A 14,742-nucleotide genomic window follows, 5' to 3' on the forward strand; every position below is an offset into this window, starting at 1 on the left:
AGTTGGGATACTGGGGACTATTCACAGTGGGTATACTGGGGACCATTCCTAGTGGGGATACTGGGGACTATTCACAGTGGGGATACAGGGGACTATTCATAGTGGGGATAGTGGGGACCATTCATAGTGGGGATACTGGGGACTATTCAGTGGGGATAGTGGGGACTTTTCACAGTGGGGATACTGTGGATTATTCATAGTGGGGATACTGGGAACTATTCATAGTTGGGATACTGAGGACTATTCACATTGGGGATACTGGGGACCATTCATAGTGGGGATACTGGGGACTATTCACAGTGGGTATACTGGGGACTATTCATAGTGGGTATACTGAGGATTATTCACAGTGGGGATACTGGGGACTATTCATATTTGGGATACTGGGGACTATTCACAGTGGGGATACAGGGGACTATTCATAGTGGGGATAGTGGGGACCATTCATAGTGGGGATACTGGGGACTATTCAGTGGGGATACTGGGGACTATTCACAGTGGGGATACTGTGGATTATTCATAGTGGGGATACTGGGAACTATTCATAGTTGGGATACTGGGGACCATTCATAGTGGGGATACTGGGGACTATTCATAGTGGGGATACTGGGGACTATTCATATTGGGGACCATTCATATTGGGGATACTGGGGACTATTCATAGTGAGGATACTGGGGACTGTTCACAGTGGGGATACTGGGGACTATTCATAGTTGGGATACTGGGGACTATTCATAGTTGGGATACTGGGGACTATTCACAGTGGGGATACTGGGGACCATTCATAGTGGGGATACTGGGGACTATTCACAGTGGGTATACTGGGGACTATTCATAGTGGGTATACTGGGGACTATTCACTGTGGGGATACTGGGGACTATTCATATTTGGGATACCGGGGACTATTCACAGTGGGGATTCTGGTGACAATTCATAGCGGGGATACTGGGGACTATTCATCGTGGGTATACTGGGGACCATTCATAGTGGGGATACTGGGGACTATTCATAGTGGGGATACTGGGGACTATTCACAGTGGGGATACTGGGGACTATTCATAGTGGGGATACTGGGGACAATTCATAGTGGGGATACTGGGGACAATTCATTGAGGGGATACTGGGGACTATTCATAGTGGGGATACTGGGGACTATTCATAGTGGGGATAGTGGGGACCATTCATAGTGGGGATACTGGGGACTATTCACAGTGGGAATACTGGGGACCATTCATAGTGGGGATACTGGGGACTATTCATAGTGAGGATACTGGGGACTGTTCACAGTGGGGATACTGGGGACTATTCATAGTGGGGATACTGGGGACTATTCACAGTGGGGATACTGGGGACCATTCATAGTGGGGATACTGGGGACTGTTCACAGTGGGTATACTGGGGACTATTCATAGTGGGTATACTGGGGATTATTCACAGTGGGGATACTGGGGACTATTCATATTTGGGATACTGGGGACAATTCATTGAGGGGATACTGGGGACTATTCATAGTGGGCATACTGATGACTTTCCTGTAACTGGCAAACACTTTAAGTATGTGTGAAAGGTACATTTGGTCATTGAATATGGAACTAGATGATGAGGGTACAACATCTGTCAGGATTTTCATTAGTATAAAGCTAAATCACTCACTACTAGAGTGTTTATCTGGTTATTTACTGAATAATTAAGTTGAGGGAAAACAGTGAAGTGCTGTGAACTTTTTGTGTTTGCATCGTGTTTGAGTGGCTGAAGACCCTCACGCTCTCTCCAGTGCTGGCTCCAGGCATAAGCAACATAATTGGTCATTTAGGGCCCCTGGCCACTAGAAGAGTAGTTTAGGAACTGTTGGAGTTGGAATAGTAGAATACACAAGGTGCAAGTTCGAAATGTGGTTGTGCATCAGCAGTTTTTCACTTGTTTTGTCAGTCACTGATAGTCACTCAATTAGCCATGTCAGCTGACAATTATTAGATTGCTAAATTAGTCTAGTCAGTTATCTAAATGTGTGGTAATCATGGCAGAATTACCAACCGGGCAAGCAGGGCACATACCCAGGGGCCCTGACCTCCATTGATTTGGTTACTCACTCTCGCTCAGATATCATTAACATGGCATGTGTAGAATTGCAGGAAATTATCTGTAAAACTGATCAAATTATTTCTCTCCACCCCATGGCAAAATGAGTAGAATTGCAGGAAATTATCTGTAAAACGGATTAAATTATTTCTCTCCACCCCATGGCAAAATGAGTAGAATTGCATGAAACGTGTTATAAAATTGCCAAAAATTCACTCCACCCCATGGCAAAATGTGTAGAACTGCAGGAAACTTGCTTTACAACTGCAACATTTTCTAAACGCCCTATGACAAAGTTGCAGGAAATCAGTATGTGGAGTCCTTCATGGATAACGGCTACGATGATCTGGAAGGCGATGGTGTCTACATACCGCACCAATGGCAAAGGATCCACGACGCGGTGCAAAGGCTGAAAGCTGAGGATGAGGTGGCTGCCGGGCTGTATTTCATGCTTGAGCCGATGCCCACCACGCCACCCAACAACAACCTGTTGGACCAGTACGAGTCTAAACTCCTGGAAATCCAAGTCTTGGATCGAACCAAATAGTGACCGGGTTGGGAGGGATGGGGGCGCGTATCTAGGTGCGCAGAGGAACCTGACGCTTGGCAACAGGAGGAAGCTGGTGATTTGCCCCAAACTGAAGCTGAAGATCATGATCAGGGATAAAGTCATCAGAGATGGAGTCAACCTTGCCAGGCCACCATACTCAAACAAGGTATACAGGTCACATAAAGGTTTTTGGTGTGCTTTGTCCTTTGTTGTTGACCTCAAATGGTCTTACAGAAACACTACCCTGTATTGATCTCACCTAAGTGACTGCTGCATCGCAGTGTGCTCTCAGGTTCCCAAGCAACCATTACAGGTGATCGAGTGGTCAGTGGCCAGTCTGTCTTGAAGGTCACTCTGGGTTTACCATGATGAAATATATTAGTGGCTTCCAATATTTTTTACATCCTTATAATCTAAAAATGAGTTTATGTCAGCCATCTACCCTTAGGGTAGGGGCTTCAGAGAGAAGTGCCAATCATAATCTAACCTTTAGAATAGGCCCTACCCCACAAAACACAAACAAACTGTCTCTGGATCAACACCTCACCTCACACCTGTCAGGCCCGGTGCCAGTGTAACGAGTAACTAACTGGTCATAAATCAGATTTATTTCATGCCTATCCTAATCACGAACATGAGACGAGAGAACAGAAGTGTCCCAGGCTCAGTGAGTTCAGTTCAACCTGGGGAGGTCTGAGTGAGTGTTGCTGTGGTGACGGCTGCTGTGGATCAATGATGTGCAGGAAGATGAGGAGCCTTCAATCAGTCTCTAATTTCCTGTAGAGGGTTGCAATTTACAACCTGATTATTATTCATTAGTGTTCCCCCACTTCCCCTGGGGAAACGCTGTTCACTCACACTGACCTCAGCTGTCTAGCGTCCTCAGCTCTCAGGCCCCAGGGCTCTTGCCTTAGATGGTGGTTGAGAACTGGCATTAGAGTGGAGCATCATGAACTGGCATTAGACTGGAGCTTCATGAACTGGCATTAGAATGGAGCATCATGAACTAGCATTAGAGTGTAGCATTATGAACTAGCATTAGAATGGAGCATCATGAACTAGCATTAGAGTGTAGCATCATGAACTAGCATTAGAGTGGGGTTCATGAACTAGCATTAGAGTGGAGGATCATGAACTAGCATTAGAGTGGAGCATCATGAACTAGCATTAGAGTGGAGTATCATGAACTAGCATTAGAGTGGGGCATCATGAACTAGCATTAGAGTGGAGGATCATGAACTAGCATTAGAGTGTAGCATCATGAACTAGCATTAGAGTGGGGCATCATGAACTAGCATTAGAGTGGAGGATCATGAACTAGCATTAGAGTGGAGCATCATGAACAAGCATTAGAGTGGAGTATCATGAACTAGCATTAGAGTGGGGCATCATGAACTAGCATTAGAGTTTAGCATCATGACCTGGCATTAGAGTGTAGCATCATGAACTAGCATTAGAGTGGAGTATCATGAACTAGCCTTAGAGTGTAGCATCATGAACTAGCATTAGAGTGGAGGATCATGAACTAGCATTAGAGTGTAGCATCATGAACTAGCATTAGAGTGGAGCATCATTAACTAGCATGAGAGTGTAGCATCATGAACTGGCATTAGAGTTTAGCATCATGAACTAGCATTAGAGTGGAGCATAATGTATTAGAGTGGAGCATCATAGCATTAGAGCAACGTTTAAAGTATGGTCGCGGACCTGTTAATGGTGGGTCGCGATGTAAATGTATAATTATTTCACTAATTGAATTAATTTGGCCAAGTGCAACTGCGTTCTCGGTTCAGTATGCTCTCTGCTTATCAGCGGTCCCTACTCAGTTTTGGAGAGGTTGTAGAGGGAGATGCCCATGTGCTACGCTGTTTACCGGATCTTTTTTCTGCAGATTTCTTGAAGATCACTCCGCGACCCACACACTGCAGCGCTGTCGTTCAAGACACTGACTTGTTATTCCCATTCGCCATCATGAAATGGATTTATGCTAGCCACAAATTCTGACTGAACTCAATCGTCATGAAACGCAAATACAGTGAAGACTTTTTGTCTCTTTCATAAAAACTTTGAGAAATAACGAGGAGCGCCCACAATGTGTTTTGTGTGGGGAAGTGCTAAGTAATGAGTCTCTCGAAACGAACAAATTAATAAAACGACACGTCTTGACCAAACATATCATGACGGTAAACCCAGGGAGTTCATTCAGAACAGGGCAGAATGCTTCAGGAAACAGTGCTTCAAAAGTTGAAAAGTAAGTCAACAAGCAAGGCATTGTCATTTTATAACAGGTAAGCAGAAATAAGGGAGTACTATCTCTCATGGGAGTAGATGTGAGATTCTCTTTCAAATAATCCCCTGGCCTTGTAACGTTACACAGCTAATAGCTAACGTTAGCCAAAGCAAATTAACTAGCTACTGATGGTGCAACCCTAAGAAACAGCACAGATGAAAAAATGATCAGGCCTACTGTCCTGCCTGACTGAGAAAGCAGTAGATCTTCTTAACATTTTGGCACCACATACAGTTGAAGTCGGAAGTTTACATACACCTTAGCCAAATACATTTAAACTCAGTTTTTCACAATTCCTGACATTTAATCCTTGTAAAAATTCCCTGTTTAATGTCATTTAGGATCACCACTTTATTTTAAGAATGTGAAATGTCAGAATAATAGTAGAGAGAATGATTCATTTCAGCTTTTATTTCTTTCATCACATTCCCAGTGGGTCCGAAGTTTACATACACTCAATTAGTGTTTGGTAGCATTGCCTCTAAATTGTTTAACTTGGGTCAAACGTTTCAGGTAGCCTTCCACAAGCTTCCCACAATAAGTTGGGTGAATTTTGGCCCATTCCTCCTGACATAGCTGTTGTAACTGAGTCAGGTTAGTAGGCCTCCTTGCTCGCACACGCTTTTTCAGTTCTGCCCACAAATCTTCTGTAGGATTGAGGTCAGGGCTTTGTGATGGCCACTCCAATACCTTGACTTTGTTGTCCTTAAGCCATTTTGCCACAACTTTGGAAGTATGCTTGGGGTCATTGTCCATTTGGAAGACCCATTTGTGACCAAGCTTTAACTTTAACTTCCTGACTGATGTCTTGAGATGTTGCTTCAATATATCCACATAATTTTCTTACCTCATGATGGCATCTATTTTCTGAAGTGCACCAGCCCCTCCTGCAGCAAAGCACCCCCACAACATGATGCTGCCACCCCTGTGCTTCACGTTTGGGATGGTGTTCTTCGGCTTGCAAGCATCCCCCTTTTTCCTCCAAACAAAACGATGGTCATTATGGCCAAACAGTTCTATTTTTGTTTCATCAGACCAGAGGACATTTCTCCAAAAAGTACGATATTTGTCCCCTTGTGCAGTTGCAAACCATAGTCTGGCTTTTTTATGGCGGTTTTAGAGCAGTGGCTTCTTCCTTGCTGAGCGGCCTTTCAGGTTATGTCGATATAGGACTCGTTTTACTGTGGATATAGATATTTTTGTACCTGTTTCCTCCAGCATCTTCACAATGTCCTATGCTGTTGTTCTGGGATTGATTTGCACTTTTTGCACAAAAGTACGTTCATCTCTAGGAGACAGAGCACGTCTCCTTCCTGAGCGGTATGACGGCTGCGTGGTCCCATGGTGTTTATACTTGCTTACTGTTGTTTGTACAGATGAACGTGGTACCTTCAGGCAATTGGACACTCAAGTGTATGTAAACTTCCCGACTTCAACTGTACCTATGCAAGTCAGGGTTCTCAAGTACAGAAACAGACTGAATGCTGAGTATGACATCAGTGTTGTACTGTCGAACTGATCCCAGAACAGACCTGCTTGTTGAATCTTCAACCAGCCACACACCTCTCATTAGAACTGTGTGTGTGTGTTTACTGGGCTACATCTGTGTTAGGTGATCAATCAGTTTATTCCAGTTCAGAATTTAAAAAAATATGTATTTTAACAGCAACAGTTCCAACCTAGACCTTCTATCAACAATAATTTATACAGTATGATGTATAGTAGGCCTGATCATCATCATCTGTACTGTTACTTAGGGTTAATCTATCAAAAACTGAGCCTGTGTGTGTTCTGTTATACATCTGTGTGATGTGATCAATCCGTTTATTCCAGTTCAGAATGAAATTATTTATTGTATTTTAACAGCAACAGTTCCAACCTAGACAGGAATGTAAGAGTGTTTTTAATGGGGAAAAATATACATGAAAATATATTTATGGGTATTTCATTGTTATTTGTTTTTGTACATATTGCATTGTTTTTAGGCATAAGGGAAATGAAATGTTCCGATATTTATGTATAGTTGCATATTTTCCTGAGCTTGGGTCCCAGGAAAACACATTTGGGTCCCAAGCTGAAAAAGTTTATGAACCGCTACATTAGAGTGTAGCATCCTGAGTCATATCCGTTTATGGGGTTCCAGTGTTTCCCCTAGATTATTTTCTAGGTTGCTGCCCAAAAATTCTCTATTGTAATAAACCATTTTACTGTGTCTAATTAGTGAAAGGAAAAGCAGAGTGATGTTTCATGGGGGGATTGATTTTGTCCTTCTCTATAAGTGATTGAATTTTTATTTTCCCTGTGGAAAGGGTAAGACAGTCATTTTATGATCAATGTAAGTGAAAGCCAATACAGTACAGTACAGCATTGATAGTCCTGGTGGAGCTGTTCTTTCTTACGGACCCATACATCAGAAGTCCTCTTCCAGAGGAAAAACAGATCCTATTTTCTATGTATCATTTGATGTGTACAGTTGGGAGAACGTTTGGCAGGATCACCAATACAATGACTTATCTGTCTCTCTCTGTCTGTCTCTGCCTGTCTCTGTCTATCTCTGTCTCTCTCCGTCTGTCTGTCTGTCTCTCTCTCTGTCTATGCCCGTCTCTGTCTGTCTATGCCTGTTTTTGTCTCTCTCTGTCTCTGCCTTTCTCTCTCTGTCTTTCTCTCTATCTCTCTATGTGTGTCTTTGTCTCCCTTTCCCCCTCTCCTCTCTCTCTTTCTCTCTCTCCTCTCTTTCTCTCTGTTTGTGTGTGCAACCGTGTGTACTTGTGCATTCATGCATGTCTGTATGTGCATCTGTATGATGTGAGTCACTATGATTTGAGTCAATGTAGCCTCCACAGTATGTGAGCCTGTGAGCTGTGGTAGGCTATAGGGAGTTTAGTGCTGCTAATGCTTTATTTACCAAAACAAAATTATCTGGCAAATTGAGGTTTTAATTTGATTAGGTAGTGAAAATGTGTTTTTCATCAACTGGAAGGATCTGTGTGGGTGTGTGTTATGATGTTGGGTGAGTGAGAGGAGAGGGGGAGGAGAGTGGGTGAGTGAGAAGTGGAGGACGAGAAAGTTGTTGATTTGTTCTAATTTGCCAGACTGTTACCATGAAGCCATGGTCATTGAGGAGAGCTGTTACCATGAAGCCTTGGTCATTGAGGAGAGCTGTTAACATGAAGCCTTGGTCATTGAGGAGAGCTGTTACCATGAAGCCTTGGTCATTGAGGAGAGCTGTTACCATGAAGCCTTGGTCATTGAGGAGAGCTGTTACCATGAAGCCTTGGTCATTGAGGAGAGCTGTTAACATGAAGCCATGGTCATTGAGGAGAGCTGTTACCATGAAGCCTTGGTCATTGAGGAGAGCTGTTACCATGAAGCCTTGGTCATTGAGGAGAGCTGTTACCATGAAGCCTTGGTCATTGAAGAGAGCTGACTGTTGACTTTGCATTCTGACCTACTGGCCTGTTGACGGGGTCGGACACACACTCACACAAACACACACACGCATGCAAGCACGGACACACAGACACAGTCCCTCAGACAGGGTCAAAGCTGCCCCGCTCAGTAGATGACACATCAGTGTGAGTGGTTGCCAAGGCGACCCAGATTATGAATGACCCTGCACAGCAGCGAATCTGTGTGTCAGGAAGAGCGAAAGAAAAAGAGAAAAGAAAAAGAGAACAGGAGAGAAAAGAGAGATCAGTCTGGTCCAGGCCTATGACAGGTTATTATTTAGAGGCTTTTAAAGGGGCAATATGGAGTCGCTACATCCATTTTTTTTGACCAATTAATGAATGATATGTACCCATCGATTCTTGAAGAATATAACTTATCAATGCCTCGTGAGCTTAGTTCAGCTGTCGTGCTTCATCAAAACCCAAAATATAAGCTTGTTTTACTCCAATGTTTGTAAACAAATTAAATGTAACAAACACTGTACAGTATACTCTCAAAACAACTATCATTTTGATATGGTCAGTCCTTGCATCCATAGCTCGGTCTAAGAATTTGAGAGTGGTATATTTCTCAAGCTCTATCCCTCAGTTTTTTACCCAAACAAGGGCAGGGAGGATGCTTTGTTATTGTTTCTACTGCTGACAGCAGCTTTACAGCATCAGTCGATGGCAGGAGAAATATGTCTGTTTGATTTTCCACCAGACAGGAAGTGTTTTGTCTTCCTATACTGCGTGAGGTTAATAGGTTTCCTCATGGTGTTTGAGCGGTTATTCTTTGATCGCTCTACTGTAGGTAGTGAATGGCACCTCACTGTTACATGTTGTTTGTCCTTACCTGAAGACGTGTGACACTCTTCCTGATGGAGCCTGAAACAACATAATTAAGAGCCATTGGTGGATGACATTATCTCCTCATCTTCTCTCTTTTCAGCTCTATATTTATAATGTTTTTTTAAATTAGTTATCCCCGCCTCCTTATTTACATATCGTATCAAGGTCATATCCAGATAGGATCAAGAACACATGGGGGGTTTTACAAAACAATAAACAATACATGCTTTATTTCTCACATACACCAGATAGGTGCAGTGAAACGTGTTGTTTTACAGGGTCAGCCATAGTAGTACAGCGCCCTTTGAGCAAATTAGGATTAAATGCCTTGCTCAAGGGTACATCGACATATTTTTAAGCTTGTTGGCTCGGGTATTCAAACTAGCAACCTTTCAGTTACCGGCCCAACGCTCTAACTGCTAGGTTACCTGCTGCCCTAACCCTATAGACATACAATAGCCTACGTTCAAAACAATTCAAGGTGTCTATAGATACAGGTCAGTGACCTGTACCTTTTCCCTTATTAGAATGCTATACATATAATGCCCTTTAACCCATTTGACTTGAATCAGGTTTTAGCTTAATGGGTGATGCTATAGAGCTGTGGTAGGCAATTTCAGTCCCACCCCAAAAAAATTAAGCTCAAACTTTAGGACATTTATTTACATCATGATATGTTCTTATTCAATCCAGGGCAATAACAAGCATATTGTTAGATTAATATAGTACAAAGATCTTTTTATATACCAATTTCTATTGAGAGGTGGCTGTCCTAACCCTGACTTCTGCTGTGTCACCTTTTGATGTCACTACCGAAACAAACATGTTGAAATACTTTATAATGACTGTGCCTTAATCCACACCCTTCTCCGGCATGGCTGCATGCTGAATAGTCTGTCTGCAAACATTTAAAAGAAAATGAGTGAGCATGTTAGTAAATCTTTATTTTTAAGAAGTGTCACTACCGAACATTTAGTATATATGTTACACGGGGTCGAGCAGGTGAACCCAAGTGCAGACTCACACGAGGAGACAGGGATAAGGTAACCAAGGTATTTATTGAAAAGAGTGAGGAGATGGGGTACAGGCCAGGGGGAGCCTGGGCGGGTAGCAGGGAACCAGGAACTGAGGCTGCGGCTGGGGCAAGGGGAGCAGGGACAGGGTAAGCAGGTCCAGAGCGGAATGCAAGGAAGCAGTAGAGCGGGGGTCCAAGGCAGGGAAGCAAGACTGACGAGATGAGGGACTGGCGACAGGGACCAGAGTCAGAGGGGACGGAATGAGCAGAGGCTACGATCTGGTAGCGTGGAAGTGACAGGGCTGAGTATTTGTAGAGGTCTTGATTATGGAACAGGTTGCAGCTGGTGGGGATCTGCTCTGACTCCAGCACACCTGTCTCCACTTACACAATCAGATACACCAACACAGAGAGAGAGGGAGAGAGCACTGGGGGAGTGGCGGCAGGTTAGGGAGACACAGGATGAGAAGTAGAGGGCGTGGCAGGGGCAGATGTAACAATATCAAGAAATATGTCAAGTACGGTTTTGGGACTAAAATATATATTTACTGAGATGTACATCTGTCCAAATGAAAGACAGCCAGCCATATGTTATCTATCGGGATTCTTTAAAGTCCAAAATGAGTCAAAACTGTCCAAGCTGAAACGGTCATAACCGAATCAATTTACACCATGGAGATATACTTGTATTTGTATCTGTGTTATTATCGCATCTGTGACAGCATGGGCAACACAACTGAGGCAATCTCCGTTTTAAAGTTGAATGTGCCATGCTCTACCAACTGAGCTACAGAGGACCACCATATGGGTAGTGGACAAGTGCACACTTCAGGAAAAAGTGTATAGTATTGAGATGCACAGCCAGCTCCAACCCTCCAGGAGCCAAAACGTTGAAATCTGTTTGGCAAAAGCATAGAGGTCTATAATGTGTTATACTGTACTACACTGTACTCTACTTTACTGTGCTCTACTGTACTGTACTCAAATGTACTGTACTCTACGTCACTGTACTCTACTTTACTGTGCTCTACTGTACTCTACTGTGTTCTACTGTACTGTACTCAAATGTACTGTACTCTACGTCACTGTACTCTACTGTGCTCTACTGTACTGTACTCTACTTTACTGTGCTCTACTGTACTATATTGTACTCTACTGTATTGTGCTCTACTATACTGCACTGTACCATACTGTACTCTACTGTACTGTGCTCTACAATACTGTACTATACACCACTGTACTGTGCTCTACTGTAGTGTGCTGTACTGTACTCGAGCTTACTTGAGTTCAGTTTGGGTGGACAGCTTGATTTTATTGGCCTGTTTTTGCGCAATGCATGACATTTGATTTGATTGGTCAATCACTTAACAAAGATGAGCCCGTTTTTTTCTGTCCATTCCCAAAAATATGCTATAAAAAAATAAGAATTTGGGATGGTGAAACGTTTTCAGTGTAAACTTAAACAACTAAAAACAGACATAAAATATGTATAAAAGATAATAGAGCAACATATTTATAAGATCGCCTTTGATAACTAACAACCACCAAAATAAAAGCAAGACAGTCAGAGAGAATCTAGAATTCCAAAAATGGCATGGGGCCCCCTCTGATGTTGTTATAATGTTTGAGTCACTCAGATAGCTTAAGAATATAGCAAAAGCATGGCAAAATGTGTAGAATTGTCAAAAACTAGCTTTAAAACTGTACAAACTTCTCTCTACCCCATTGCAAAATGTGTAGTATTGCATTGAAATTAGCTTTAAAACGGCAACATTTTGTCTCTGCGGCCAAGAGGAGGGTCTCTAAAATGTTCAGTCGGAGACCGCGCCATTGGCCAAGCCGTACCCCAAACAATGTTAATGGCATGTCTTGGGGGTATGGTCTTTGTATCTCTGTAACTTTCTCACGTATCATTACTCACAATTCATTCAGGATTATCCCATAATTATGGCAGCATCCACATTAATGTAGAAGTGTAAAAAAAATCTATCTATCTATTCTTATTTACAATAAAAGTGAGTCCAAAATGACATTACCATTAATTTTCTATTGTGCACAAAATAATCTGAAACACAACCTAATTTTAACCAGTCAAAATAATTAATGGATACCATTTTTATGTCTCTGCGTGCAGTTTGAAGAAGTTGGAGGTAGTTTTACAAGCCATTGCTATCTAGTGTTAGCGCATTGACTGGAAGTCAACAGGTCCAGCTAGCATGCAGAAATAAAACATGTATTCTGAGTTCATCTGATGCAGATTAAGTTAGAAAAAGGGCTTAGTTGCCAAGATGTCACACTATCCCTTCAATGTTTTAAAATAATTGACTGGATTTAATGTACAGTATTCAACACACTGTAGAATTTTCAAACTGCTGTAATGGTTCCCACCTCGTAACACAAGATTTACAAGCAAGTGGGAGTGCACAGACAAGCACCTCAACAACCTGCCCTCCCTAGCAGACTGATCAAGTACACCTTGCAACATGGATGAGTGGACGGATTTTTTACATTTCACTTGCCGCCATTACGGTAGCTCACTGAGCATTAAATTCTGTTCAACAGCATTGGTTTCTCAAATGACTGCCTCGCCTGTATAGGGGGCAGTATTTTCGTTTTTGGCTAAAAAAACGTACCCATTTGAAACTGCCTATTTCTCAGCCCCCGAAACTAGAATATGGATAGAAACTAGAATAGGATAGAAAACACTCTAAAGTTTCCAAAACTGTCAAAATATTGTCTGTGAGTTCAACAGAACTGATATTGCAGGCGAAAACCTGAGGAAAATCCAATCAGGAAGTGCCTCTTTTTTTTAAACCTCTCTGTTCTTATGTATGCCTATCATCCATTTAAAGGGATATCAACCAAATTCCTTTTTCTATGGCTTCCCTAAGGTGTCAACAGTCTTTAGACATAGTTTCAGGCTTTTATTTTGAAAAATGAGCGAGAACGATCACATTGCGTAAGTGGATAGGTGGGGGCTCTCAGAGTGAGTTTTGCGCAACAGAGAAAGGCGGCCATTGTTTCTCCCGGTCCTACTGAAAAACCAACACTCCCGGTTGATATATTATCAAATATATATTTGAAAAACAACCTAAGGATTGATTATAAAAAACGTTTGACATGTTTCTGTGGACATTATGGATATTATTTGGAATTTTCGTCTGCGTTGCCGTGACCGCTCTTTCCTGTGGATTTCTGAGCATAACGCGCCAAACGAACGGAGGTATTTGGATATAAAAATAATCTATATGGAACAAAATGAACATTTGTTGTCTAACTGGGAGTCTCGTGAGTGAAAACATCCGAAGATCATCAAAGGTAAACTATTAATTTGATTGCTTTTCTGATTTTTGTGACCAAGGTACCTGATGCTAAGTGTACTTAATGTTTTGTCGAGCGATCGATAAACGTACACAAACGCTTGTATTGCTTTCGCTGTTAAGCATAATTTCAAAATCTGAGACGACAGGTGGATTAACAAAAGGCTAAGTTGTGTTTTGCAATATTGCACTTGTGATACTGCAATATGTAACTTTTTGGGCGACCCAACCAAATTCACATAGAAATGTGAGTTATAGACCTGTCATTCTCATTGAAAGTAATGTTAAGAAGCGTTAGATCTGTTCTATGTGTACCAGTTCTATGCTTCCCGTTCTTAAGTTTAATTTGTGTGTCTTTTACTTTCGGTTCTGAACACCAGCTTCGAACAGATGAAAATACAATATTTTTAGTCATGGAAATTATATTTCACAGCCGTTTAGATAGTACAATGATTCTTTACACAATGACAGCTGGTTTTGTCACAAACTGAAATTAGGCGAGCTATTAGAATTTTAGCAACCAGGAAATGGAGGACTGATTTCTGCATTATTTTAAGATTACAACCACGAAATGTAAACACTCCGTAATGGCTGAAATGGACTCAATGGAACACAAAGCGTTTCCTTGCATCTATAGGAATGCCAACTTGTTGGTTGGGGATTTAATGCACCATCTTGACACTCAAAATATGTGTATTGTACAGTACATATTGAGTACATCTTAAGTACCCACTGTAACGATAGTCATTTTCTTCCTCCTCCTCGGACGAGGAGAGGCGAGAAGGATCGGACCAATACGCAGAGTGGTTAGTTTCCATAGTGATTTAATATATAACAAAACAATATGCGATACAAAATAACTACCGTGACAGTCCCGTGTGGCGAAACACTGACACAAGAACAAACACCCACAAAACACACGTGAAACCCCGGCTGCCTAAGTATGATTCTCAATCAGGGACAACGATTGACAGCTGCCTCTGATTGAGAATCATACCAGGCCGAACACACAAAATCCCAACATAAAAATCACACATCGACAACCCACCCAACTCACGCCCTGACCATACTAAATAAATACAAAAACAAGGGAAAACAGGTCAGGAACGTGACACCCACTATGGAAAGCTGAGCCTCTCACGAACAGAGACTCTCCTTTTTGCTCAACGAGCCTCACAAGCTTCACGGAGCTTGACCAAAGTCGGT

General features: G+C 42.2%; 1 pseudogene; it reads left to right on the forward strand.

The window, feature by feature from the left end:
* The first annotated feature begins 1,733 nt into the window (after positions 1-1,733).
* On the forward strand, positions 1,734-2,977 carry LOC129825651 (sterile alpha motif domain-containing protein 5-like; annotated as a pseudogene).
* Positions 2,978-14,742: the final 11,765 nt, after the last annotated feature.

The sequence above is a fragment of the Salvelinus fontinalis genome, chromosome 27 (genome assembly GCF_029448725.1).
Source record: "Salvelinus fontinalis isolate EN_2023a chromosome 27, ASM2944872v1, whole genome shotgun sequence".
NCBI classification, from domain to species: Eukaryota; Metazoa; Chordata; class Actinopteri; order Salmoniformes; family Salmonidae; genus Salvelinus; species Salvelinus fontinalis.